We start from the raw sequence: 26,300 nt of genomic DNA, 5'->3' as shown, positions 1-26,300 counted from the left end.
CACAGGGAGGAGGAGGACCCCTGGCCTGCTGCTTCTCCCGGAATCACAATGTCTTTAATTCACCTCCATAGGTAGGTGCAGCAAGTGTACACAGCCGACAACTTGCCCATTGGCGGTTTTTTAAAATTGGTAAAATATACATAACCTAAAGTTTACCATTTTAGCCATTTTTAAGTGTACAGTTCAGTGACATTAAGTACATTCACATTATTGTACAACTATCTCCATTATCCATTGCCAGAACTTTTCCATTTCCCAAACTGAAACTGCCATTAAATGGTAACTCTCCATTCCTCCTTCCTCCAGTCCCTGGCAACCACCGTTTGACTTTCTGTCTCTATGAATTTGTCTATTATGAATTTGACTACTCTAGGTACTTCATATAAGTGGAACCATACAGTGTTTTCCTTTTGTGATGAACTTATTTCACTTAATATAATGTCTTCAGAGTTTACCCATATTGTAGCATGTATCAGAATTTCATTCCTTTTTAAGGCCAAATAATATTCCATTGTAGTATATACCATATTTTGTTTATTCATTCATCTGTCAGTGGATATTTGGGGTTGTTTCCACCTTTTGGCTATTGTGGGTAGTGTTGCTCTGAATACAGATGTGTAAGTATCTGTTTAAGTCCTGGCTTTCAGAAGTGGGATTGCTGGATCATATGGTAATTCTATGTTTAATTTTCTGAAGAACTGTAATACTGTTTTCCACAGAGGTTGCACCATTTTACATTCTCTCCAGCAATGCACAAGTGTTCCAATTTCTGCACGTCCTCACCAACCTTTGTTATTTTCTGATTTTGACAACAACCATCCTAACGGGTGTCTGCAAAGTTGCTTCAAAATGAAGGGAGGAGAAAGAATATGGAAAGAAAACCAGTGAGAAGAGGTCACTGAGTACCAAACCAAAAAATTAGTCAGTTAAAGAGGGGAGGTGATGTGTGCATGTGTATGTGTGTGTGTGTCTGTGTGTGTAGTGTGCATACATTTTACAAGATAAGAGCCAACATCATCAGAATCTTGTTGCTGAGGACTAGGGTCTCTTTTGGATGTAAGGCAATGGACACTCCAATCTTTCAGACTTCTAAACTTTTTCATGTATTCTCAAGCAATAAGCTTAGACCATGGTCATCCTTTTAATCTATTAGCTCCGCAGAACTAAAATATATTTATTAATAATAATAGCGATAAAAACAAGGCTGATGGCCACCTGGGAGGAGATATTTACAATATCTAAAATTGACAGGGGATTATTTAAAATATGCAAATAACTCCTGCAAATCAATAGGGAAAATCAAGAAGTCAAATAGAAAAATGGGGGAAGAATATGGATAAGCCATTCAAAGACAAGGAAGTTTGAAGGATGAAAATATATGAAAAATTCTCAACTTCACAATAAATCAGAGAAATAACAATTAAAGCGAGGAATCCACATTGCACCCCAAAGAATAGCAAAACTTAAAAAGCTTTAATGAAAAAAAAGACCAGTGTTGTGGGTAGGCCAAGAACTTCTGTGCTCTGCTGTTGGAAATGTAAATTCAGACAGCCATTCTGGAAAATAAAGTGATGTTGTTTCATGACATTAAATATGTTTAAGACAAAAGAGGCAGCAATCTCTCTCCTGAACATCCCAGAACAATTCTTGAATAGGTCTGTGAGAAAATGACAGATGAGAATTGTCATCACAGCATTGTTTGTGGTACCAGGGGGTGGAGAGAAGCAATTTGGTGTCTATCACAATCGGACAAGATAAACAAAATCAGTGCATGCACCGCAGAATATGATAAAGCAGCTCAAAGAAACATATTAAAGTTACACTCAGCAGCATGGAGATATGATAAAAGAAAATGTTACAGGAAAAAATCAGGAAACAGACTGAGATATACAGCATATCGCCTTTGATACCATTTATGTATATTAAAACACACAGATACAAAACAATGCTAAGTGTTTTTAAAGGATACACACATATTAGGGATGCATGTGAGCACAGTAGAACGTGTGCCTAAGAGGGGGAAAGGAGGATGGATATGAGAATTAGGAATAAAGAGAAAACAAACAAAAATAAAACAAGAGAGGGAACTTGTAGCAGACCACTGATGAGAGCATAATGATGATAATAGAACTGATGAACAGGGTTAGCTCACAGTGCCTTAGCCGAAGGCCAAACATAAAATAAAACAAAGTAAAAGAAAAGCAGGAAAAGATCCAGTGATCAACATTTGAGCTGATTGTTCTGTCTATCTTACATCATGACACAGTATCTGTATATCTATATCCCACAACCTAGAATATTTCAACATAGATAGTGAGAAGTTCTGCATAATAAACATGATGAGATTGCCTCCTGTTTAACAAAGACTGAATGCTTTCCCCCTAAGATCAGGGACAAGACACATCTGCTCTCACTACTTTTATTCAATATTGTACTGGAGGTTCTACTGAGGGCAATTAGCAAAGAAAGAAAGGAAGGAAAGAAGGAAGGAAGAAAAGGCAGCCAGATTGGAAAAGAATTATTAAACTATCTCTATTTGCAGAAGACATATATAGAGAAAATCAAGTTCAGCAAGATTGCAGGATACAAGATTAAGGACAAAAATCAATAATATTACTATATTCTAAAAAGGGATAATCCAAATGTGAATTTAAAAGCACAAAGCCATTTATACTAGCATCAAAAAAGAATAAAATACTTAGAAATAAATGTAGCTAAGTATAAAACTTACACTCTGAAAACTACAAACCATTGTTGAAAAGAAATTGAAGATATAAATAAATGGAAGGACATCCCATTCATGAACAGAAAGATGTATTATTGTTAAGATGGCAAATACTCCCCAAATTGTGTTAACACAATCCCTATCAAAACCCCAGCTGGCTTTCTTGCCCGAACAGCCAAGCTGATGCTAGAATTGACACGAAAATTCAAAGGACCCAGAAGAGCTCAAACAATCTTGAAAAAGAAAAACAAAAGATAGAAGACTCACACTTTTCAATTTTAAAACTTACTACAAATCTACAATAACGAAGTCAGTGTGGTATCAGATAGGCATACAGATCAGCGGAAAATAATTGAGAATCCAGAAATAAGCCCTTATATTTATAGTCAATTGATTTTTGACAAAGATGCCAAGACAGTTTAGGGAACAGAGCAATCTTTTCAACAAATGGTCCTGGGACAACTGGATATCCACATGCAAAAGAATGAGTTGGACTCCTTCCTTAAACAATGTGCAAAAATTAACTCAAAGTGAACCTTAGACCTAAATGTTAGAGTTAAAAATTATGAAATTCTTAAAAGAAAACATAGGAGTAAATCTCTGTGACCTTGGGTTAGACAATTGTTTTTTAGATATTACACCAAAAACAGAAGTGACAAAAGAAAAAATAGATAATTTGAATTTTATCAAAATTTAAAATTTTTGTGCTTCAAAGAAGACCATCAAGAAAGTAAAAAGACAACCATAAAAGGGGAAAAATATTTTCAAATATTTGCAAATCATATGTCTGTTAAGGGAATCACACAACAAATTCAGCAATTAGAAAAAGATGACCCAATTTAAAAATGGTCAAAGGGTCTGAACAGCCATTTCCCTAAAGAAGATAGACAAATATCCAACGAGTGCATGGAAAGATACTCAACATTATTAATCATTAGGGAAATGCAAATTAAAACCACAATGAATAAGCACTTCATACCCACTAGGATAGTTATAATAAAAAAGACTCACAATAAGAAATGTTGGCAAAGACGCGGAAACACTGAAACCCTTTGCTGCGAGAATGTTAAATTGTCTTGCTACTTTGGAAAACAATTTGCTAGTTCCTCAAAATGTTACACTTAGAGTTACCATATGACCCAGCAATTCTACTCCTAAATATAAATTCAAGAGCTATGAAAATATATGTCCACCTAGCACTTATGCAGTAATATCCATAGCAGGATTACTCCTAACAGCCAAAAAGTCGATACAATCCAAATGTCCATAACTGATGAAAGGGTAAACAAAACGTGATATCCACACAATGGAATACTACTCAACAATAAAAAAGAAATGAAATACTAATACCTGCTTCAACATGGATGAACCTTGAAAACTTCGTGCTAAGGAAAAGAAGCCAGTCACAAACGATCATAGATTACACGAATCCATTTAGAGGAAATGCGCTAAATAGCCAAATCTCTAGAGACAGAAACTAGATTAGTGGTTACAGGGGCCTGGGGACCAGGCAAATGAGGACTGACTTCTAATGGGTACAGAGTTTCTTTTCGGGATGATAAAAAAACATTCTAAAATTAATTAGGAGCGAAGGTTGCACAATTCTGTGAATATACTAAAAATCATTGAATTGTACATGTTAAATGGCTAAACCATATTGATACGTGAATTATATCCAACAAAGCTGCTTAGAAAAACAAAAGCTTTATTCGTATTGACTTTGTTTTCAACATCACTGTATGCATCTCTACGCTGAAAGTCAGTACTGGAGAGGAGAAGAGAACTAAGTTAGTGCTTTAAAGAAGAATGCCAAATAACTGCTTTAAATGATCAATCACTTGAGGGTGAAGTGACACACAAAATAAATATGGAAATGAGCATTTTTCTCCTTCTGTTGCACAGCATGAACACATTGACTGCTATGGAAAAGACAAAATTTCCAATAACTTTTGGCTAAAATATACAGTTCTATTTACCAGCATCGAGAAAAAATTTCAGAGCCCTGGAATGGAACACATATTGAAAGGCTCTTCAAATTACCTTGCTAGATATGATACTAGTACTATTCACCTAAAGAGAGTGAGGACAGAGTGCACCAGAAGGGAAATAAGAAAGGGGGTCGTTTTATATGCAACATGCGACCTTGGGAAGGAATTGTCCCCTGGTTGGGCATATACATCAGCAGGAACCCGTCATCAGACTACCACAATCTCAACTTCTCTGCAGTACACCTAGAAAGACTGGGTCCCTTATCCACGGTAGACCTTGGGCATCCTTGCCAAGATAAAAGAAGTCTTACTTCCATTTCTTTGTTGTGCCTCACATTGCACGTGAAATGGCTCAAGTCCGAATCGTTACCGGTGTCATTCATTTACATGAGCCATTTTCACTGGTTAATGTCCAACAAATATCTATGTGGAGTGCCATATTTATCAGGCAAACACTGAGAGTAACTGCACAACACATTCCATAATCAACATACTGACGTTTATAAAGAATTCCGTTTTTAGTGGTGATGTTTGTTCAACTTGGTCTAAATTAAATAAATAAGCACTTCAGAGACAGAACTGTGTATTTTATTTTTTCATGCCCTCCTAGCCCCAGGGAACCTAGAATAAGGTCAATGGATCTATATGTGCTTAATAAGTTAGAAAGAAATCGAACATTCAGAAAAATCTGGAATGGTAGACTATGAAAACCATAGAAATGAAGTGATAGGAGACACATCCAAGAGAGACACCAACCCTGTTTGTTGGGATGCCACACGCCCCAGCAGCCCCAACGACCTTGGCTTACAAGACAAATATTTGTTTATAGAAGTTCAGCGTGTAGGTAGGCAACATTACTTGTGGAATAAAATAGCCCCAAACAAGACAACTCAGTATTGTTTATAAAATCAATTGTCAAGTTTATTTTTCTCAGCCTGAGGAATGTCTAATTTTAATGTTCGGCATCCTGATTATCTGCCTGAGAAGTCTCTGGGCTAATCACAAATTTGGACAAAGCTGAATTCTATTCAGCCTGTCTACCTTTGTGCTTTTGTGACCCCACCAGGCTGCCTGGCATGAAGATTCAGGAGTATCCCGGAATACCCCAGTAGACACAAGTAAAATAAATGAAATAAAAAATGCGTACATTTAAAAAATAATTTAAAAACTGTCAGATAATCAGAAAAAAGTCCCAATTTCCTTTTGCAATCTGAGGTCAGTCTACTGTGTGTATAACCAGTACTAGAATACGTGAACAATTGTCTGATTAGTTTGACCATGATATAACGGACAAGCAAGTCAGACAATTAAAGGCAAAGCAAAACAAAATAAAAATGTCATTTCAGGGAAGCAACCTATCTTGAGTGGCCCCTGGATGTACGGCATAGTCAATTCTCCACAGGTATAATTTCCTAGAGATTTCAGTTACCCAGAAAGGCCCACGTGCTTCAGCATGGCAATAATACAAAAGTCCCTCCCTGCGCCTCTGAAGTCTGCTCCTTTCCGTGCACCCTGACTCATGATCGGATGTGGGGCGATGCCCCATCAGAAAGCAAATCATGTCTGTACTGCTCCCAAAGTGATGCCAGGATAACTCCAGGAGATAATGAGACGTGGGGGGAGGTTGGGCCTCAGGTTTAATTTGGCGAGGTTAACTGATTGGTAAAGATGGGCAGTTCATTTCAAATTCTGTTCGAAACAATTCAAGAATTGCCATTCAATATTGATTTAATTAATTCTTCTCTGGTTCCACAAACATTGAGAGAATTTAAATCATGATCCCTGCCCTCCTCTTCCAACTTGCTTACTGAGAGGAGACAAGTAAACGATTTCCACACCTTGCGTTAAGTGCTAAGGTAACGGGATGCTGCAGAAATCAGAAGATCCCCACCCATCTGTGTGCTTCGGGTCCGTCTACCACAGGGGTATTGATTCAGCTGGAGGAAGGAAGAGCATTTCATTCCCACCACGTTAAGGAGTGGGAGGGACAGTAGATCAGCCTCGCTGAGAGCACCTAAGAGGCAAAACATGCACTAGGTTTCTGCCTTGTCAAGTGTTTTCCAGAGTTTGCTTGGTGGCAAGGACATACCTTCCAAGGGGTGGGGCATCCAATGCACAAGCCTCCAAAGATTCAATTTTCCATTCCAGCAAACACTGTTCTCAAAGGTGAAAAAAGTTCAGGTTTGTTCCCTAAGTCCTCCTGCTAATGAGTGCTGAGTGAATATCTCAGGCTCAGTAATTGCAGGAAAAGTGGTAAAACCAACTCTGAGGCACAGCTCTCAGACCTGCGGGAGGGCAAGGAGGCCTCGGAGGCTCCCAGGAACAGAGAGGTGGGGAGCAGCCGAGTGTGTTTCTGGGGCCCAGGTCCACGTGCACCTGTCTGTTGCCCTTCGCATTCACTTGAGTTAAGTGGAGAGCGGAGCAAGCAGATCACGGAAGGGGCTTTACAGGACATGCCCCTCAGCGTCGCAGTGAACAGAGATGATCTGTGAATCATGCATGACTCATTCCATTCTTTCTATCCTACAGTTCTTTTTTTTTAAACTGAGATGTAATTGACATATCACATTGTATTAGTTTTAAGTGTTCAACATAAAGATTTGATATATGTTATATATTGCTAAATGATCACCACAATAAGTTTAGTCAATATCCATCATCACACTTAGTTACAATTTTTTCCTGTGATGAGAACTTTCAAGGTCTACTCTCTTAGCAACTTTCAATTATACAATACAGTATTGTTAACTATAGTTACCATGCTGTAAAGTACAACCCCAGGACTTAATTATCTTGTAACTGGAAACTTGTACCTTTTGATCACCTTCACTCATTTCACCCAACCCCTCACCTCCCACCTCTGGCAACCACCAATGTGTTCTCTGTTTCTGCACGGAAGTGAAACTGGCCTCGGATTACCTGAGCAGCCGGCTTTCCTCACAGATTACTTCAGGGCAGTCGGAAGCCAGCTCCTTTGGAGGGTCGGCTAGCATGGCGTTGGGGAGGACCCAAGGGCTTTTGAGGAGTAGCCAAGTTCAATTTTCAAGGAGTGGTGCATCTGCTGACGCCAGTATCTATTCCCAAAGGAGAAATTCGACCTACTTTCCTGTCACAGAAATCCCTTGGGGCCTTCAGTGTGACCAGAGCCATTCACATTTCAAGCATGGAAATGATTCTCAACACCTCAAGATCCCGCACACCCCTACCTTCCACAGGATCCATTTCTCTATCGTGTTTGATGAGAAAAGACAAAAACAGACGGCCAGAAAAGCAGCTTCAGGGCGTGGGGCGAATGGGTGGGTTGTCATGCAGAGACCCAGATTTCAAGGAATGAGGGGACAAAGAATGTCAGGGGAGAAAGATACATCTCAAAGGTGGCTCTGGGAGCCACGCCATCATCAGCCAAGAGCCAAAGGATTGAAGCATCTTGAGGTTAAATAAGATGTTTCTGAGATGCAATCGACCTACCTTGTAAGCCACTTCACACTGGGGGTGGGGAAGTTGAAGATGAATCTGAAATTCATGCCATAAATGGTGTTGAGAGAAAAGGAGACAAATAGGAGATGGGATGTGAGGATGACGAATTTGGTCCTACTGAGCCTGAGGGGCTGGACACCATCGGGTAGAGGTGTCCAGAAGACAGCTGGCAATTCATGCCTTCAACCTCAACAACAGACTGAGATAAGAGCACATCTGGACAGAAGAGGCTGTTGAAGTGGTGGAAGCAGTTAAGTTCACTCAGGGACAGCCACGGGCCAGTTGGTGTCAATGAGATTCCAACCCAGCGCTCTCCCAAGCCCACCTCTTGTGGTAGTTTGATTGAACTGTCAACACATTCTTGCTCCCTGCATCTCCATACAGATCCTGCACAGCTCTGCCTTCCACAAGATTTGTTTCTCTATTGTGTTCGACGAGGAAAGACGAAAGCAGATGACCAGAGACGCAAGCTGCCATGGCTGACTTAGGACAAGGTACTGACCTCACCTTGCCTCAGTCCCTCATCTGGAAATGGGGATAATGGTAGTTCCTGCCCCATAGTGTTGTTGGGAACACATTCAAGCTTTTAACACAGTATCTGTTAGCACGCAGCAAATGTCAGCCATTATTAATAGTCTGAAAGGAGCAAGAGACAGATATGCACAAAGATGGTCATCTATTTTCCTCCCACTGTTACACAAAAGTAGCAGTCTGGTTTAAATTGTAACTGTTGACTAACAAAATTCATGACATCGAAAATTTAAAACCACACTTTGGACATTTGTGTATATCCATATATGTATGTGAAAGTACAAGAGTGTGAACACACACATGCAGATACCTGTTTATGTAATGCCTTAGTTCCTCAGGAAACATGACGGTATCTGTTTTTCCTCAGCACACTTGTTGCAGTTACAGTTTTGCATTTCTTTGTGTGATTACTTGAAGTCTGTCTTTCCAGCAGGTTGTGAGCATCATTAGAGCGGGGACTTATGCAGCACCGTGGACCCACTGCCTAGCACTGACAACGGCACATAGTAGGAGCTCAGTGACGATTTAGTGGATGAATCGATGGATGGATGGAGAGGTTGGCAATGAGGAGAGAATGGCACCCAAACATTAGCTTCAATAAAAGACTTCCCTAGACAAATATTATTCCAGCATCAAATAACTTGAGAAAAGTGCAAAGTGGATTTGCTTACTTATCTAATTCCCTAATAGACTTTTAAATTGAGTTTTGTTTTTAAAAACTTGAAGAATAAAATGAGTCATGAATGAACCAAAATGGATTTCTGGATCATGAATATGTGCTGTAAAATCTAAAAAACAAATTTCTCCCCAGCCCTGCTCCTTTCCAATTTTCCGTGTAAGCCAACTCCTTGAAGGTGGTATGAAACTCAACCAACTTCACAGCAAATATTTACTGCTTTATTTACTGAGCTCCGATTAAGTGGACGATGTTACACTAGCACTGTGTGAAAACGGGAAGATGCACATCCCCGAAGGAGCTATAATGTTCTAAGAGGTACAGGTGTACTTAAAAAATTAGCATTTGCAATAACTGACATTTATTGAATTCTTCCTATATTCCAAACACTGTTCTAAGCACTTTCCAAGGCTGACCTCTTTTAAACTTTACAATGACTCTCTGAAGTCAGCATAAATTATTACCATTTTATATTGAGGAAGTTGAGGCACAGAGAGACTAGGTTGCTAGCCTAAGATCACACAGCTATTCAGGGAGCTGGCCCTTAGGAGCCCGTGCTCTTACCATCATATGCACAGCAGCCGAAAGTGAGAGTTGGATGCTTGCTCAGAAACTAAGTAACAGAGTTTGGCTTATCTTTTTAGTTTTCCTTTGGACTGTGTACCCAAGAAATTAAAATAATCTTCTGTTTGCTTTTAGAAATAACACAGCCTCCTTGGAGCCTCTGAAAGTAAGCTGTTCCAGAAAATTTAAATGCAGAATGAAACATTGGTGCCAAAACATTATTTTTTTCACTGTTTCTGATTATATTAATAATTATCAGATGCAAGTTGATCCCTTACAGTGTACATGGTTTCATTTTCTGGCACTTGGAGTGACCATATCCCAGTGTGTCATTCTAAAATGGAAGTCAAGAATAACATCAGTGGCATACTCACAGCATTAAGATCCCTCATCATGACTGAGGTGGAGACAGCTCCAAAATCAGCTTGAAAGCCTCCAAGCAGTTATTTACCATTTATACAGGTACTTGGATTTTCTCTGTGTCTCTTTATTACCTGAGACACAAAATGAGGGAATATTTAATGACAGCTTTTTGTGAAATATCCGTGTGCCACTCTATCTCATTCAACTTTCTTGAGGTTCCATTATTTGTACCTCTGGAATCACCAAATATAATTTGTAACCAGCCTCTTATCCATCTCCTTTCTCAAGAGAGAGTGACGAAGTGTCTTCAGCATAAACTTCTCCATGTCCTTGACATTTGAACCATAGTTTTCCCTCTGCATGAAATGCTCTTCCTCACATTGTTCAGCTGGCCACCTCGTACTCAGTTTAACAAACACTTGTGAAAGGGTGGCTTTATAAAAATAAGTGACATTTCCTCTTTTCTGTAACTCAGTCTGATCCTCTGTGTCCGTTAGGGATTGATTTTGGTGGCAGAGATTACCAAATAAGAGGCTTGCTTTTCTCTCTCATAACACGAAACTCAAAAGCAGGAAGACAGGGCTGGTATGTTGGCTCCACAGTGTCTCCCAGCACACAGTTTTCTTTAATTTTTCTATTCTGTCATCCTTAATGTTTAGGTTTGAGCCTCCAGGTTGCCTCATGGTCTCAAAATGGCTATTGGAACTCCAACTATATCATTCCAGACAGGAAGAATAAAGAAAGGGAGGAGGGAACACAGATACTTCCAAAAGAGTATACCCTTTTAAGAACTTCCCAAGAGGTCTCATCCAATGACTTCTACTCACCTCTCATTGGACACCCCCGTCTTTAAGGGAGGCTGGGAAATGTAGATTAAAGAAAACCCGAGTTAACTGTCTAACAACATAGGGGTTCTGTTACTAAGAAGATAAAAATAGAACCTAATCAGACAACACTGTACCTCCCTTACAGTGATTTTAAAACATGTCTGCAAATTCTTGGACACTTCTCTCATTGAGGGCAGCATCTATGTCTCACCCCTTGAATGTAGGTTGACCTTAGAGACTCACTTCAAACCAAGAGAATGCAGAGGAAGTGACACTATAAGACTTCAAAGGCTGTGTCACAAAAGGCCTTCCCAAGTTCTGCTTCTCTTGGAACGCTCACTCTTTGCCACCCCTTCTGAGGTGCTCCCTCTTGGGACCTAGCTTCCATACTGTGAGAAACTCAAGCCGTATTGCAAGGCCACATGTGGGCTGTCAGTCCCAGGTGAGCACAGTCTTTGAGTCATTCCAGCCCAGGTGCCAGACGTGTGAGTAAAAGAGCCTCCAGTGACTCCAGTCCCCAGCCATGAGGTCATGTACAGCCTTAGGGTCTTTCAAGATGTTGAGAAGCAGAGATAAGCCATTTCTGCTGTGCCCTGCCTGGATTTCCAAGCCACGGAATCTGTGAATTTAATATAATGGCTATTTTAAGCCAGAAGGTTTTGGAGTGGTTTGTTATGAGGCAACAGTAACTAGAACACTTCTTTCCTCCAGGATGAGACAATTGCTCCTAAATGTTTCTATCACATTCTAGTCATACAACTACACTTTCTGTAACTTCTATTATCTAGGACATGATGGTTTTTGGTAAACGTTTATTGAATGAATGGTCTATATACAGTACTCATATTTTGTAGTTATTTTTTAATGTGGTATTTCTCTGCGGACTGTGAATTCTAAGGCAGGGACCATCCCTAAGGGCACATAGTAGGTTCTTGATAAAACTCTGTGGAATTGAATTTATGATGGATAAATTTGGGGCTCTGTTTGAGAATACACAGGGATGGATTTGGCTGCCTCCTATAGCACTGACCACAAAGATTTGTATTTTACTTTTAGAGCAAAGCAACAAAGGTTTTAGGTTCAAGCAATATAGGTCGTTCATGGGGAAAAGTCAAATCAGGGCAAAAAAATGCCAATTACAATCCAATAATGTACAGAGCCTGGGCTTATAGCCCATGCTATATCTTCTGGGCCTGACCAACAGTCTCTACCTGGCCACACACACACATGGAGGTGTCTGGCCCTGAAGAGGAATGAAGTAGGCATTTAGTGGCCTGGGCTCACTTTCTAACACTCCTTCCACTTCAAGGCAACGAGTGCCCCAATAAGTACAGCCAACAGATGCTGGGTACTCCCTGTGCCTAAGACTATGGCTTGGTGCATGGTGGTTACAGAAGAAGTCTTTGGCACAATGGCATGGCCCACATCCTCTAATCATCCAGTTCTATTGGGCACACAATTTTCAATGCCTGAAATTCCACAACATATTTATCGGAATGGATATGCTAGGCTATCTGTAGTAACAAACATTCCCCAAATCTCAGAGGTTTAACCCAACAAAACTTATTTCTCACTTCCTACAGGTCTAAAGTGAGCCAGTAGACCCACCTCAACATATGCTTTCGATAGCTGAGGCAGGACAAAGGAATGTGCCAAATCGCACACTAGTTCTTAAAGCTTCCACCAGAAGTGACATACGTCGCTTCCACTTATATTTCATTGGCCAAGAAGGTCATGTGGCCACACCTGATTAAACAAAGATGGAGAAGTTTAACCTACCATGTGCTGAGTAGGTGAGGCATGGGAACAGTGCAAATCACGTGAACAACCATTGGAGGCGTGTGCATGCCTCTACCCCTGCTGAGATGCAAATACTCTTGAAACAGGGACTCCACATGACCCATCGGCAGCCATTAACAGCCTCATGTGGTTATTATACCATATTGTTCTTGAGATTAAATCTTGATGTGATCAGGAAAATATTCACGGAGACTAGAAGACAGTGACGTAGATGACAGAAAGATGGCACGGGTTATCAGAGGCTCTCATCAGCAGGCTGCTGAGAGGTCAACAGAAAAAAGAATCTTCAGTTTAGGAGGGAAGAGAAAATAGCTTTTGAAACTATCTCGTCCCAGTTCTGCCCCCAAGCTAGAAGTTCTTGGACAGACCCTTCTACTCTCAGGGTCTTGGCTCCCAATCAACACTCTAAGGCTATAGGAGGATGTTATTTCTAAGCCACAGGCCAGCCTGCCAGTGTATAAGATAATCAGACTCTCACAGACAAATAAACTCACAAATAGACACACATACACACGCGCACACACACACACACACACACAAACACAGAGAGAGAGAGAGAGAGAAACCATGGCACTAGATTGGGTGCTTACAGAGAGAAAGTCAATGTATATATCAGAGGCAAAGAGTCATCGTCTTTCCAGACCCCTCAGTTTACCACTCCCCACAAGGTTCTTGGCCCTACAGGATTTGTACTAGCGTCCTTTCAAATGGCAGGTTGGGACTCAAAACATTTATGCTGTCAGTTTAAGAAAAAAAACAAATCTTCATCCTAGGTGGAGAGGGAAAAAAAGCCAGCTCTCCTTTACATTTAGAGCTGCCCTTGAAAATACCAGCTTATTAACCTAGAATAGGTGAGGGAAAGACTAAAGGGCTCCTGGGACAAAACTCAGCCAAGAGAGACTCCGAGGGTAGGTTTTATTGGTGATATAACCTCTTCCTTCAGGAATTTTATGGGGAGCTGTCAGGCAGCATAGACCTTGGCGGCAGAAGCCGCCTGACTGCTCGGTACCTGAAGGCCTTGGTTTGAAAGCATATTCTCTGCAGGGTCTTGCTGTATTTTTAAGAAGACAGGCAGGAATTACTTATTCCTCCCAGTATATGATTTTTCATTTTTCTTTCAGCAGAAATGGGGAATGGATTGCTGTGGGATTTGCAAGCTTCCTGAGCATTAGAGAGGGTGGCAGTTAGAATGACAGTAATGACTTAGGTCTCCTCTGAGGGTGGTCTCTTCATTACTAGGACAGCCTGAGCTCTGGCTCCATCATTCATACTCTGCCACTCCATCCACAGCAACCACTTCCCCCTCTGTCCATCACAGCTGGGGCCCTGCAGGCTGGCCTATCTCTTTCTGGGACAGCCTATCAGCCATACCTCCCACCTCTGCAAACCAGGCAGAGGCTGGAACAAACCCTACAGAGTTCCCTTCCCCTCTCTCCCTGCCAACACACATATACACACACAAACACACAGACATGTACACACATGTGCACCCATGGACATACAAGAGAACCTGCACTTCAGTGAACACTGAAGGCAATCTGAGAAATGAATAGAGTCTTAAGGAGAGAGACATGGAAGTGGAGAGAGCCAGCCCCACCCATTTAAACTTGGTGAGGGGCAAGGCCAAGGTCATTGGTTAATTATATGTACCAGGACTGTAAAGCAAAGGAAGGGACTGAGTTTCATAATCCACTCATTCACATCTTTGTCACGTTTTCTTAAAAGACAAATAGGAGACTGACAATCTATGACTATATGCAGCAATACAGAAGAATCTCCCGCAAAAGACAGAAGACACCAATGAGTACTGAATACTCGTTTTTAATGTAAAAAGAACAAAAGAGGTGAGGGTGGGGAAGTCATGACAGTGGTGGGCCACTGGCTGGAAGGAGACCTGATGGACTTCTGCTTTGTTTCTTGATCTGGGTGCTGGTTATGTGAAAGTATTAAATTTGTGAAAATTCATCACTTTTCCACATGAAACAACAAAAAGCTGATCATGGCCCTCTCCTGCTTCAAGGGGTTTCTTGGCCGGGCATCGCCTAAGTGACAGATTCTAAACACCCAGTTCAATTTTTACTTCTCCACGAAGACTTCCTTGATTTCCTTCATCCTTCACAACTCAGTTACGACACAGACTCCATCACATGGCACCATATGTGATCTTTGTGTTTCTCCAATTAAATTATGAGTATCTCTAGGGCCGTGACTGGGTCTTACTCATCTTTTGGGTCTGGGTGCCTAGCACCCAGGTACTAGCACATGTTGAATGAATGAATGAACGAATGAATTACTTCATAATCCCTTAGAGCCCCAGGTCATCTTGATGCCAGCAGCACAGGGTCACGGGCATGGGGAGGTATGTTAGGAGTCATGGCTCCCTCTCCTTGACACACCACTCACCCTTGGAATAACCCCAGTCTTGCCTCTGGCCCCACCATTCTATTGAAAGATCTCTAACTTCAGTCAACAATGACCTTATAAATGTCAAATCCAATGGACTTTTTTGAGCCTCATTGGGGGGCATCTCTCTGAGGCATTTGATATTGTTGAACATTTCCTCTTATTACATCATCATCCTCTGCTGGCTTCTCAGACAATACTCTCTTGGTTCTCATCCTACTTCCCTGACAGTTCCTTCTCAGGTTCCTCTCCCAGCTCCTCATTCTCATTTCTCAAGCACTCAGGCCTAAGACCAGCTTCTCACTCCCCACATTCGACACACCCATCTCTCACATGCTGATATCTCTCAGCTCTGGTATACTCAGATCCAGTGTTCTACTAGAGAGCTCTTCCTGGGTGCCCCACAGACATCCCAAGATCCAATATCTGACGCTGAACTTATCTTTTCTCTCCCAAATCTATCCCTCTTCTTTGGTGAATACCCTGGTTTTGGAGAACGGTGTCACCATCCATCTTTTCACCCAAGCCGTAAGCCTAGGGGTAATCCTAGATGCCTCCCTCTCCCTTGCCATTCCTAACAAATCATTTCTAAGTCCTATAGATGGCTCCTTCTTAACGCTGCACCTACTTGTTGTCTCTTCCTCATCCTCATTGCTATTGCCTTTGTCCCGGCCCCTGGTCAGATTTTTGCAATAATCTTCTAACTACTTTCTACACTTCTAGTCTTCATTCTAGGCCAGGAGGATCTTCCTAAAATGCAAACCAGATCACATCACTTCTCTGCTTCAAATCCCTGTAGAGCTCCCCTTCGCCTACAGATTCATCCCAAAGTCCTTCTTATGGCCTTCCACCATCTGGCCTGGCCTGTGATTTCCTCTCTAGCCTTATCTGTCCCCACACCCCGCTTCATCCTCAGCATTTGGTGTCTCTGTGCCTTTGCTCTTGCTCTGACTACTCCATATCTGTCTAGAACACCACTCTGCAAGGCACTTGACCCAAGTGTCTTCCTGGTGACCCCTGCCTACCTCCTCTTTCCAGGCTTATCTCAGGGTCACCTCCTGGAGGAAGCTTTTCTCAAGCCTCCATTGCCTTGGTGGACCTGGCCATGCCTCCCTAGACCCCATTTTCCCTGTACACACCTCTTCTGCAACACCGACAATACCGGATTGCCCTTGATGAGTTCCATATCCACCTTCCCTTCTAGACCTTGGTGACCATGATGATGTTTTATATGTGCCTTTGTGTGTGCAGTGACCAGCACAAGGTCTGACACAGGCACTCAGTAAAACGCCTGTGGAATGTTGTTACTGAATGAATTGCTCAGTAACTTTATCTCTCTAGTTCATACTGAGGAAGAGAGAAACAGCACAGAAAGGTAAACCCGAAGTCTAGATGGGAAAACCACTAACACAGTATTACAACCCCTGTAGCGGAGAATCACTGTTTCTGCCTGCCTCTTGGTAACAGCCCCTCTGCTTTCCTTTGGGGAACAAGCTTCTCTCCACTTCATGTAGTACTGGTGGGCTCTCAGGGGTGGGTCAACCAGACTCCCGGAAATTTGAAGCCTGAATAAATCTTACAAGGATGGAAAACAGTTCCTTCTGTCTAGATTCTTAAAACTATTCTGGTTCCTGTCCTCTCTGAGACATGGCTGGTCAGATTTTCTTCCTATTTGATGGGTACCCATATCCCTCTAATAAATTGCATTTCTCTCTTCATTGGGCTGAACTGGGTTTCTCTTGTTTGCACTGAAAGAACCTTGATAGCTATAATAATGCAAGCCACCACAATCTTGTTTTCTGTCCCTAGTTCTGCTCCAGCTGCTGCCTTCCCAGAAGTCCCACCTCATTTCAGGAGATTTACCTGTTGGCTGCCTTTTCCTGTGAATACCTTTTTCTCAACTCTTCTTGCTGCCCCTGCTTCTGCTACCCACCTGGCTGTGACTTTAATGGCAGAGTGGTTAGAAAAGTAGGGGACATGATCCCTTAATGATAAGGACAATCATTACTACTTCGTCCCAGCAGGGGTGCTGCCTGACTTGGCAGGAGCGAGTGGGAAGGGAAGACTGTGGTGTTGGGGTTGGAACTAGGAAAAGGCTGAAGTGAGATGAGGGCAGGAGCGTCACAATGGACAAAGTGGTCAGAGTATGAAAACGTTTAAACTACTGTCTGGGGCCAAGGATGAGTCTTGGGTCTTGCTTGAGGGCACCCTGGCCAGCTGTTTTTATTTGACTAAAGGTGGGAAGATTGACAAATGGATGTTGGTCTAGATGGAAGCAGAGCAGCCCTAGCTTCTGAATACTTATCTTCCAAAGTTTCATTTGTTGAGCAGTTGTGTGGAACTCAGAATGTTTTTTCTCATCGAAATAATGTAATAAGTCTTGGCCACAAAGACCCAAGTTAAACCAAATCGTGGCTGGGCTGCTCCATGTGTGGAGTCACTGAATCTGGTCGTTCCTGAATCTTGGTGATACCTGTGGGCTGAGCTCGGGAATTGCAGGGGGCAGTGGAAAGATAAGAGGGATAAGGAATGTGGCCAAGGCACTGGCCTATGGCCAGCTCTCTTGGTAAGGAGAACGGAGATGTGAGTGATACTGAGCCTCTTAATCTTCAGTTTGTGTGTCCACTGTGCAATAAGCCAATCACTGAGATATTGGTGCTTGGAGATGGAGAAAGACTTATTTAACTTGGCCAAAATAAGAAGGCAGGAGGATAGGTTCTCTCAAATCTGCCTTAATGAAAGAAGAAAGCAGGAGTCTTTATAGAGCTAAGGGGCTGGAGAAGAGGAGTTTCAGAGAAACAAAGGGGAAATCTGTGTGTCTTTCACTCCAGGTAAGCCCTTGGGCAATCAGACTTCTGGGCGTCAGCAGCAGCTGGGGGCTGGTAATCTGGTGATTGTAACTTCCTTAAAGGCTTTTTCTTCTGCAAAACAAGCTTATAAATCCTTGTGACCCTTGAGTCTCCCCTCAGGTTAAACAAGAAAACGGCAAATCAATGAGATTAACTTTTCATCCATGTCTGTGTTGTTCACAAGGTCTAAGGGTAATCATGTTCCTGTTGAATATTTACAGGAACCCTCAGGTACCCGGCTTCACAAGTAGAGTCAGGGAGTCAGGGGTGCAGGGCTGGAGGCTCTGAGGGTTGGATGTTGTTTCTGCCTGCAAAGCACATCCCCAGCTGCTTCTGGCAGCAACACCCCCATTTCCTTGGGGCACCACCCTTCCCCTAACCTCAGCCCAGGTGGACTAGGTAGAGGTGGCCCCACCCTTATTTAGCATTCAGTCTGAGCATGACCCTGACCTGGCCAATAAGAGCAGACCCTGGCCAGAGATGCTGGTACATGAACTAATCAGAACCCATGAAAGGCCCAATTCTAGGACGTTTGTTAGAATTATTAAGAAAGGAAATTCTTTCAGCTAGCGTTACTTAGAGGCTCCATCTGGTCTGATGAGAAGAGCTTACCTGAAGATGAAACCAATGCTGGGGCAAGCTGGGCTCCGAAGTTAAAAGAAGGGAACTGAAGCCTGATGACATCATTTAAACCTCTGCAGCTGTCACCTCCTCTGAAATGTGAGTATGCCATCCTAGCCTAAACGGCACTTGAGGCTCTTCCTCAAAGCCTTCCCGGCACCACTGCCACAGATACACAGGCATTCCTGTCTCCCTCTCTGGACTCTTACTCCTCAGAGCTGTCATCTTAAATCTTAAAATAATCAGTTAGACACTTTAAATTTCTCAATCAGATGCCACCAGAAGGCAAAAATGAGCAAAATGAAGTCACTGCCCTTAGCCAATAGCCTGGTAAAAGAGAGAGAACAAATATAGCTGGTTGAAGAAACTGAAGCACAGAAAGGTAAAGTGACTTATCCTAGGACACACAGCTAATAAATGCTGGAGTTTATTCAAGCCCAGACAGTCTGATTCCAAAGCCTGGCAAATTTAACTAGTATTCATAATGCTTGTCTCTGAACTGTGAAGATGTCATTACAGACACTTTCCTCAGTGGATCTCCTCGTGGAGAGAGCTGTTAGTTGGGAAAGCCTTGCCCAGTGGCACACAGAGAACTGAGGGTGAGGGTGGGGGCTGCAAAGGGCTTGCCTTTCCCAAATGCATCTTTCACTGGCCTGGGGCTGTGGGTTGGTTCCTGCAGACAACAGTTTGTTCTGCTGGTCCACACATCACAGTCTAAATGGATTTGGTGACTTCAGCTCCTGCTTTGTCTTTGCCTAGTTCAGCTGACAGTCTAGGGGACCAATTGCATTTGTGACACACAGTCCAGCTCCTCCCCACCCCCAGCATGGTTCTCTGAGAATCTGGAAGAAGCCATAGCTGTTGACTCCGGCTTCCTTTGGCTGCCATCATGGCAGCAGTTACTTAAAATTCCATCACTTCTTCAGCATTGTTAATAACCTCTCTCCACCTTACCCTTCTCTTGCCTTCCCTCGGTGTGTCGCCTTCAGTCTTAATGCAGTAGAGACTCCAGATGCCAGCAGAGCGGGGCAGAGAGGAAAATCCCTCTGGAAATCCCAAGCTGACAGAAGCCTTGGACGAGCTCTCTACAAGACTTCATTACCTAGGCAAAGGGAAGGCAGCCTATCCTATATTATGCCTGCTTCAAAGCTCACCCGTTTATCTATTGCCTTGACTTCAATTTAAAAAACTTAAAACATCCTTTGAAGAATGCCGCTAAATCATCTCCCAGCCCTCTGTAGGCTAAAGTACCCAATTCTTGGATCTGTTGAGACAGTAGAGTTCTCTTGTCTAGACCCTTGCTACTCAAAGTGTAGTCCCTGACAAGCAACAGCAGCATCCCCTGGTGGCTTATTAGAAGTGCAGACTCTCCACCCTCATCCCTGATTTACTGACTCAGAATCTGCACTTTGCAGGAACTGCAAGGGATGCACATTTAAGTTTGAGAAACACAGATGTAGACCACTGGTTCTCAAACTTTAGTGGGGATCAGAAGTCCTAACAGGGCTTGTTAAAACCCAAATCTCTGCACACACAGTATGTGTCCCACTCCTTTGTTAGAGGAGTGATTGATTCCAGGCTGGGATTGCAGAGATGAATTCTCTTGGATACTAGCTAAACCCCTTGAGCCTTACATCCCTGCCTTCAGTGGTAAACAGCGTTTATCTTTATTTTCCTCTGCCCACACTGTTCTGGCATCTTCTCTTCCAGCCACCTGCCCATTTCCCCTGCCCTGCAGACCTTTCCATGAAACCTCAGAAGCACTATCCCTATAAACAGAGCATCATCCCCGAATGCTCCCTCCACCTTTGGCTTTATGGAAACCTCCCAGGCTCTGTCCTGGGTCAGTCGTTCTCCTAATGCTCCCATACTATTGCTTCTCCCTCTTGTATGACTCTTACACTTCAGGGCTTGGAGGTAGGGGTGGCCTCCTGATCCCTCAGACCCCTTCACCTTCCTGGGATCGCTTCCCATCCTCTGAGGCTCTTGGCCATCACTTTCTTTCTCCCTGGTGACAGCATCAGTAATGCTACACTCAACCCTGCCCTGCCCATCCATTCTCTATTTGAGCAGTACAAATGTTCTTACCAAAATGCAAATGGACTGCTCCATTGTCCTAAGGATAATGATCTAGCTCCTTAGTTACTCATAGTACTAAGATTTGGTGATAGTATTAAGTTATAGTATTAAGACTTGCACCCCAGGCCCCACCTCTGCCATCCCTGCCCTCTTTGTGCAGCGCTGCCATTCTATGCTCCAGCCATTGTAAAAGACCTCTGCCCAGAACCATTCACTCTCTCTATCTCCCCTTGTCTCCCTAATCCCTACTTACTTTTCATGACTCAACCCAAACGTTATGTTCTCTAGGAAATCTGCTCTGATCCCCCAGCTCTTGCGGGTTGTCCTTGAAATGTGTGCCCAGAGAACCAGGTTATCTCCCTATGTACTGCTAAGAGGACTGTTGTATAATTGCCTTTTACTTATCTGCTCTGTGCCCATACTCAGAGTAGGGCTTATGACTCATTCTCTGCTTGAAGCATTTAGGATTGTGTTGAGCAGCAAGTTACAGAAACCACCAAAATAGCGGTTTAAACAGATTAGGAGGTTTGTTTTTCTCACATAACAAAAAGTCTGGAGGGTCATTCTAGTGATTTATTAATGCCACCAGTCACCGATTCCTTTATGATTTTTGCTCCACTAAGATTTTTGCTCCAACATCTTTAGTATATGGTCTTTGTCCCTAGTGTTTTTTTCATGATCCCAAGCTGTTCCTCTCCAGCATCCCGTCTACTTTCCAGAGATGAGAAAGGGTGAAGTATGAAGGGCAAAGATGTCTGCTAACTGAGCCAGCCCCCTCTTAGCTGAAAGAAGGGTTGAGACATGTGGTTTGCAACCAGTCACATGGCTGCCCTGAACAAAATCGGGATTTTCTTAACAAGGAAAAGAGAGAGAATGGATATTGAGATGCAACTATTGGTGTCTGCCACATCCCAGAATCCTCAGAACTTAACAGATGGCCTGTCTGAGCATAAGGCTCAATAAATATTGGTTGAATGATTGAACAAGCTATAATGAACACATATAGGCAGGTCTATGGGGACCTAATAGAAAGACATGGGAATCAGATAGGTGGTGCTGGTGAGGATAGAAATTGAACTGATCCCTGCTTTGACAAGGGAGGGAGACATCTCATGCACTCCCCCTGGGGCTTTCCTTCAGGTCTGTTTTTTGGGGGTGGGGGGTAAGGAAGATTGGGCCCCAGCCAAAATCTATTGCTACTCTTCCTCTTTTTGCTTGAGGAAGATTATTGCTGAGCTATCATCTGTGCCAATCCCCCTCAATTTTGTATGTGGGACGCCTCCACAGCATGGCTTGAAGAGCAGTGTATAGGTCTGCACCCAGGATCTAAAACCATGAACCCCAGGCCTCTGAAGTAGAGCACACAAACTTAACTACTTTGCTATGGGGCTGACCCTCTTCCCTCAGGTCTTTGTTCTCCCATGTCTTCAAGTTCCCTTCTTCTGCAGGCCGTTGGTGCTCACATGGTACCTCTTCCTGGGCAGCCCCAGGGCTCTATGGAATTGTAAGCCAGTAGGATCTTCCCAAAGCGCTCTCGGCAATAAAGTACTCCTCCTCTGGGCTGAAACAATTTTTATTATGGGAAAATCTGAAAATGCAAATGTGCAAAATGGACAAAAATAAAGATTCCTGCCAACCAGTCTTAAAATTTTGATGTAGAGCCTGTTAAAAATGTTTGTATATACTCCTTTAAAAAAAACCTTTAGAATCCATGCTATATGCTGTTTTGTAATTACTCAATTTACTTTATCATAAACATCTTTCCATGCCAATTAGCAAATGTTTGCCATTTTAAGTGTGGCTGCCTTGTATTCCATTGTAATGTCTTATCTGTACTTGATCTTCATTTTCCACCCACTGCTTCACAAATCAGACCTCAGGGCTCAAATTCAGTATGTCAGCTTGGGTCCTTTGAAAAGCAGATGCTAGGATGTAATGAGAAATGCAGAAGATTTAATGGGAGAAATGCCTTTAGAGGGGGCGTTGGATAGGATGAGCCAGTGACTGCAGTACAGCTCAGAGAAAGTCACAGCAATGCCAGTGGGGAGCCTCAGAGCAAGCGTTGTCAGGAAAGTCCCAGCAGAAATGATCTGGCTCTAGTACCCTGCCATGTTTAATCATTTGCTGGCAGCAGCATGACCTCAGTGTGAGCACTGAGTGGATCTGAAGTTGCAGCAGCTGGAGGCTCTCAGCCAATGACATTCCTCTCAGTAGGTTCTCTTGGAAACTTCGTGAGTGCCATATGCGTGCTCTTTAGAGATTCAGTTATTTCCAGCAGAGTATGAAGATGCAGAATTACCTAATTAGTCTAAAATAATGAGCTAGCCATCCTGTGCCCAGAAATGAAGATCTTCTGCTAGGGCAAATGTTGAGGAATTCACGCCCACGTGCTGGCCCTTCTTGGCAGCAATTGGGGATCTTACTGGTTTCATAGTATTGATGGTGGATGAGTTGTTTACCTAGCTAATGACAGAGGAAGGACACACAAGTCCGTGTAAGCAATAGTTAGGAGATAAGTAAGCCCGTGATGTGTAGTACAAAGAAGCCTGTGCTTTCTCAGAACAGTAATTCTCTCAGGCCACTGCAGGAAAGCATTCTGGGTCCCTCGTGATACCCATCAATCTGACAGCTGTATTGATCTCTGAAGATTGACTGTGACTACTTGAAGCATGCCTCTTCTGGCCAGCTACTGCAGCCCTGCTTGGTGAAGAAGTTCAATTTTAACTATTTCAGCACATTTCACTTCTCCCTCTAGTCTCCCTCAAATTTTTACAAGGACCTTGTTCCCTAGAAGCTGAGCCTGCTCTGAGAATTTTGATGCACTTGCTTTGTTGCAGAGCACTCTCAGGAGAGGGAGTGAGAGGAGCAGGATAGAATGGGGAAGAGGCTGAGCAAGGATACGGCCTCAGCTTGAGTGGAGCTTCAGCCTGATACCATGGGGAGGTCTGGAGCATGAATTGTTCCGTACACTTGGTCCCACCTTGAGGCAGGGAGGTCAGCCTTTTGTACACCTATTTCAGCCAATTATGGCTGGCTCAGCATTGCTGGTTTATCTGATATTTTGAGAGAAGCTGAAAGTCTGGATTTTTATTCAAAATTGCTGATTTTAAAATATTGAGCAAACACTGGGAAGGCCAAGCAAAACTCATGTGGGTCTCCAATATACCATCTCTGTGAACTCCTTCCTGGTCAGCACAGCACAGTCACCTTCCTTAGAAAGCTTGCTTCATAACAGGGCTAGGAGCTGAGTGGGGACACAGGCCAAGACACAGTATAGTGGTAAATTAGAATTCGATTCTGCTACAAGTGGCAGAAAACCAAAAATAACAGTGGTTTAAAGAAGATACAAGTCTTTTCCTCTCTAATGTAAATGGACTCTAGAGATAAGCAACTCAGTGCTGGTGGGGCAGCTCCATAATATTCAGGGACTCAGGCTCTTTCTGCTTTGTTCTCAGCCATTTGTAAAGCGTGGCTTGTTTCTCATAACGTAAAATTGTGCTGTCCAATGCAGTAGCCACAGCACAGGTGCTCTGTTCAAATGTGGCTAGTCCTAAGTGAAATTTCAAAGACTTAGTATAATAACAGAAATATATTATTAAAATTTAATTTTCTTATTTCTTTCTGTTTTTTTTTTTGAGGAAGATTAGCCCTGAGCTAACTACTGCCAGTCCTCCTCTCTTTGCTGAGGAAGGCTGGCCCTGAGCTAACATCGCGCCCATCTTCCTCTACTTTATATGTGGGACGCCTACCACAGCATGGCATGCCAAGCAGTGCCATGTCCACACGCGGGATCTGAACCAGTGAACCCTGGGCCGCCTAGAAGTGGAACGTGTGAACTTAACCACTGCGCCACTGGGCCGGCCCCCTCTTTCTAGTTTTTAAAATGTGGCTATCAGAAAATTTAAAATTGTGTGTGTGGCTCTCCTTTGTGGCTTGTACTGTATTTCCGCTGGACAGCATTGATCTTAGACAACAATATGAATGCCATCCATCACATCCATCCACATTGTAGCCAGCACGAAGGAGAAGAGGCAAAGAAGGCCATGCTCTACCTTTTAAGGATGTTTCCTGGAAGTTGCATACAGTATTTTTACTTATATCCTGTCAGTTAGAACTTAATCATGTAACCATATCTAAGGGCAAAGAGGGCTGAGAAATACTCGACACAATTTGGGTGCAGGCTACTGTTCCCACTTTATTTCTCATTACCCATGTGCATGAATTTACTTATTCCCTAACTCTCTCACACATTCCCCTATACTCACTCATCAAATGTTTATTAGTCCATATTTTGTGTTAGACCTGGTACCACCCCTTAGGTAGGTAAGGGTCTTCACACTCAAGAAGTTTCCATTTGTTAAAAAAAACAAAATTAAACTGAGTAAATTTAAAGATCTAATTGGCTTTATTAAACAATTCATGAACTTGGAAGCATCCCATCTAGTCAATACCAGGGAGCTCTGAGGAGCTGTGCAAAATTAAAGGCTTTGATACACAGAAGGAGAGTGAGACAGGAAGTCATAAACAAAAGAAAAGATTAATTCAGGCAAGGTCACCTTCCTCTGGGGGAAGGGCAGGGGCATCTGTCTTGCAGATTATCTCACTAATGTAGATCAGGAAATTCCAGATTGACTGATTAAAGGTCACACTCCTGGAAGGGGTTGAGACTGCAATTAAGTCTTGGTTTGCTGTTCTGAGGGCAAGTGACTCCATTTTGGGCCTGTTTCTTTTTTAAAAAACACATTTCAAAGGTATGGGCAATCTTGTGAAATGAGTGAGAGCACGAAGTGTTACAGGTGCTAAGATGGACATCTGGAGAAGGAACAAAGGCTGGAATAGTTAGTTTTTCTTGGGAGAACCAGAAAATACTTATCAAGGAGGTGACCCTTGAGCTGAGTTTTGACAAAGGATTAGATATGTGGGAAGGGTATTTCAGGCAGAGGGAGTAGCATGAACAAAAGCTTGGAACTGTAATTCAGCATGGTCCATTTTAGAAATGGCAAATATCTGCTAAAGTGAGAGCCTACGATGCAACAGGGTTGGGGGTAGGGGCGGGGATCTTGGGCTGAGCATGCAGGCAGGGGGCTTGCTCCTGGAAGATCTTGAAGCTATGATGAGGTTTGCTAACTGCTAACTACAGCCCAGCATCTCTTTGGAGGGCTTCTCTGGCCTTGGGAGTTTGCTTTGCTCACCTGTATGGCAGATGGGAAATGCTGAAAAATTATCACCACCCTTCCCCCTGGGAGCAGCTTTCAACCAATGATTAAAAGGAGCTGGTGAATAAAAACCCCATCTCCTTCCCACATCATTTGAAATGACTCCAAGACATGTTCATCATTGTCTATCGGAGTTCCCATGAGGACTGAGCCTTAGCTGTCCAGTGGTCACTTACTTGGT

General features: G+C 42.9%; 1 long non-coding RNA gene across 3 annotated transcripts in view; it reads left to right on the top strand.

Annotated features, from left to right (window-relative positions):
• Positions 1–11,455: 11,455 nt before the first annotated feature.
• LOC111769954 (uncharacterized) overlaps positions 11,456–26,300 on the top strand; it is a 31,349-nt gene continuing 16,504 nt past the window's right edge. For 2 of the 3 annotated variants that reach the window (XR_011430670.1, XR_011430669.1), the window contains exons 1-2: positions 11,464–11,593; positions 18,770–18,923. This is a non-coding gene — a long non-coding RNA (uncharacterized lncRNA). Of the gene's footprint in view, positions 11,594–18,769; positions 18,924–26,300 lie in introns of all 3 variants that reach the window. The other variant, XR_011430668.1, reaches the window with a different exon arrangement.

Source organism: Equus caballus, chromosome 22 (genome assembly GCF_041296265.1).
Source record: "Equus caballus isolate H_3958 breed thoroughbred chromosome 22, TB-T2T, whole genome shotgun sequence".
NCBI lineage: Eukaryota > Metazoa > Chordata > Mammalia > Perissodactyla > Equidae > Equus > Equus caballus.
Note: the sequence above shows the minus strand (reverse complement) of the source record. Positions and strands in the feature narration are given on the sequence as shown.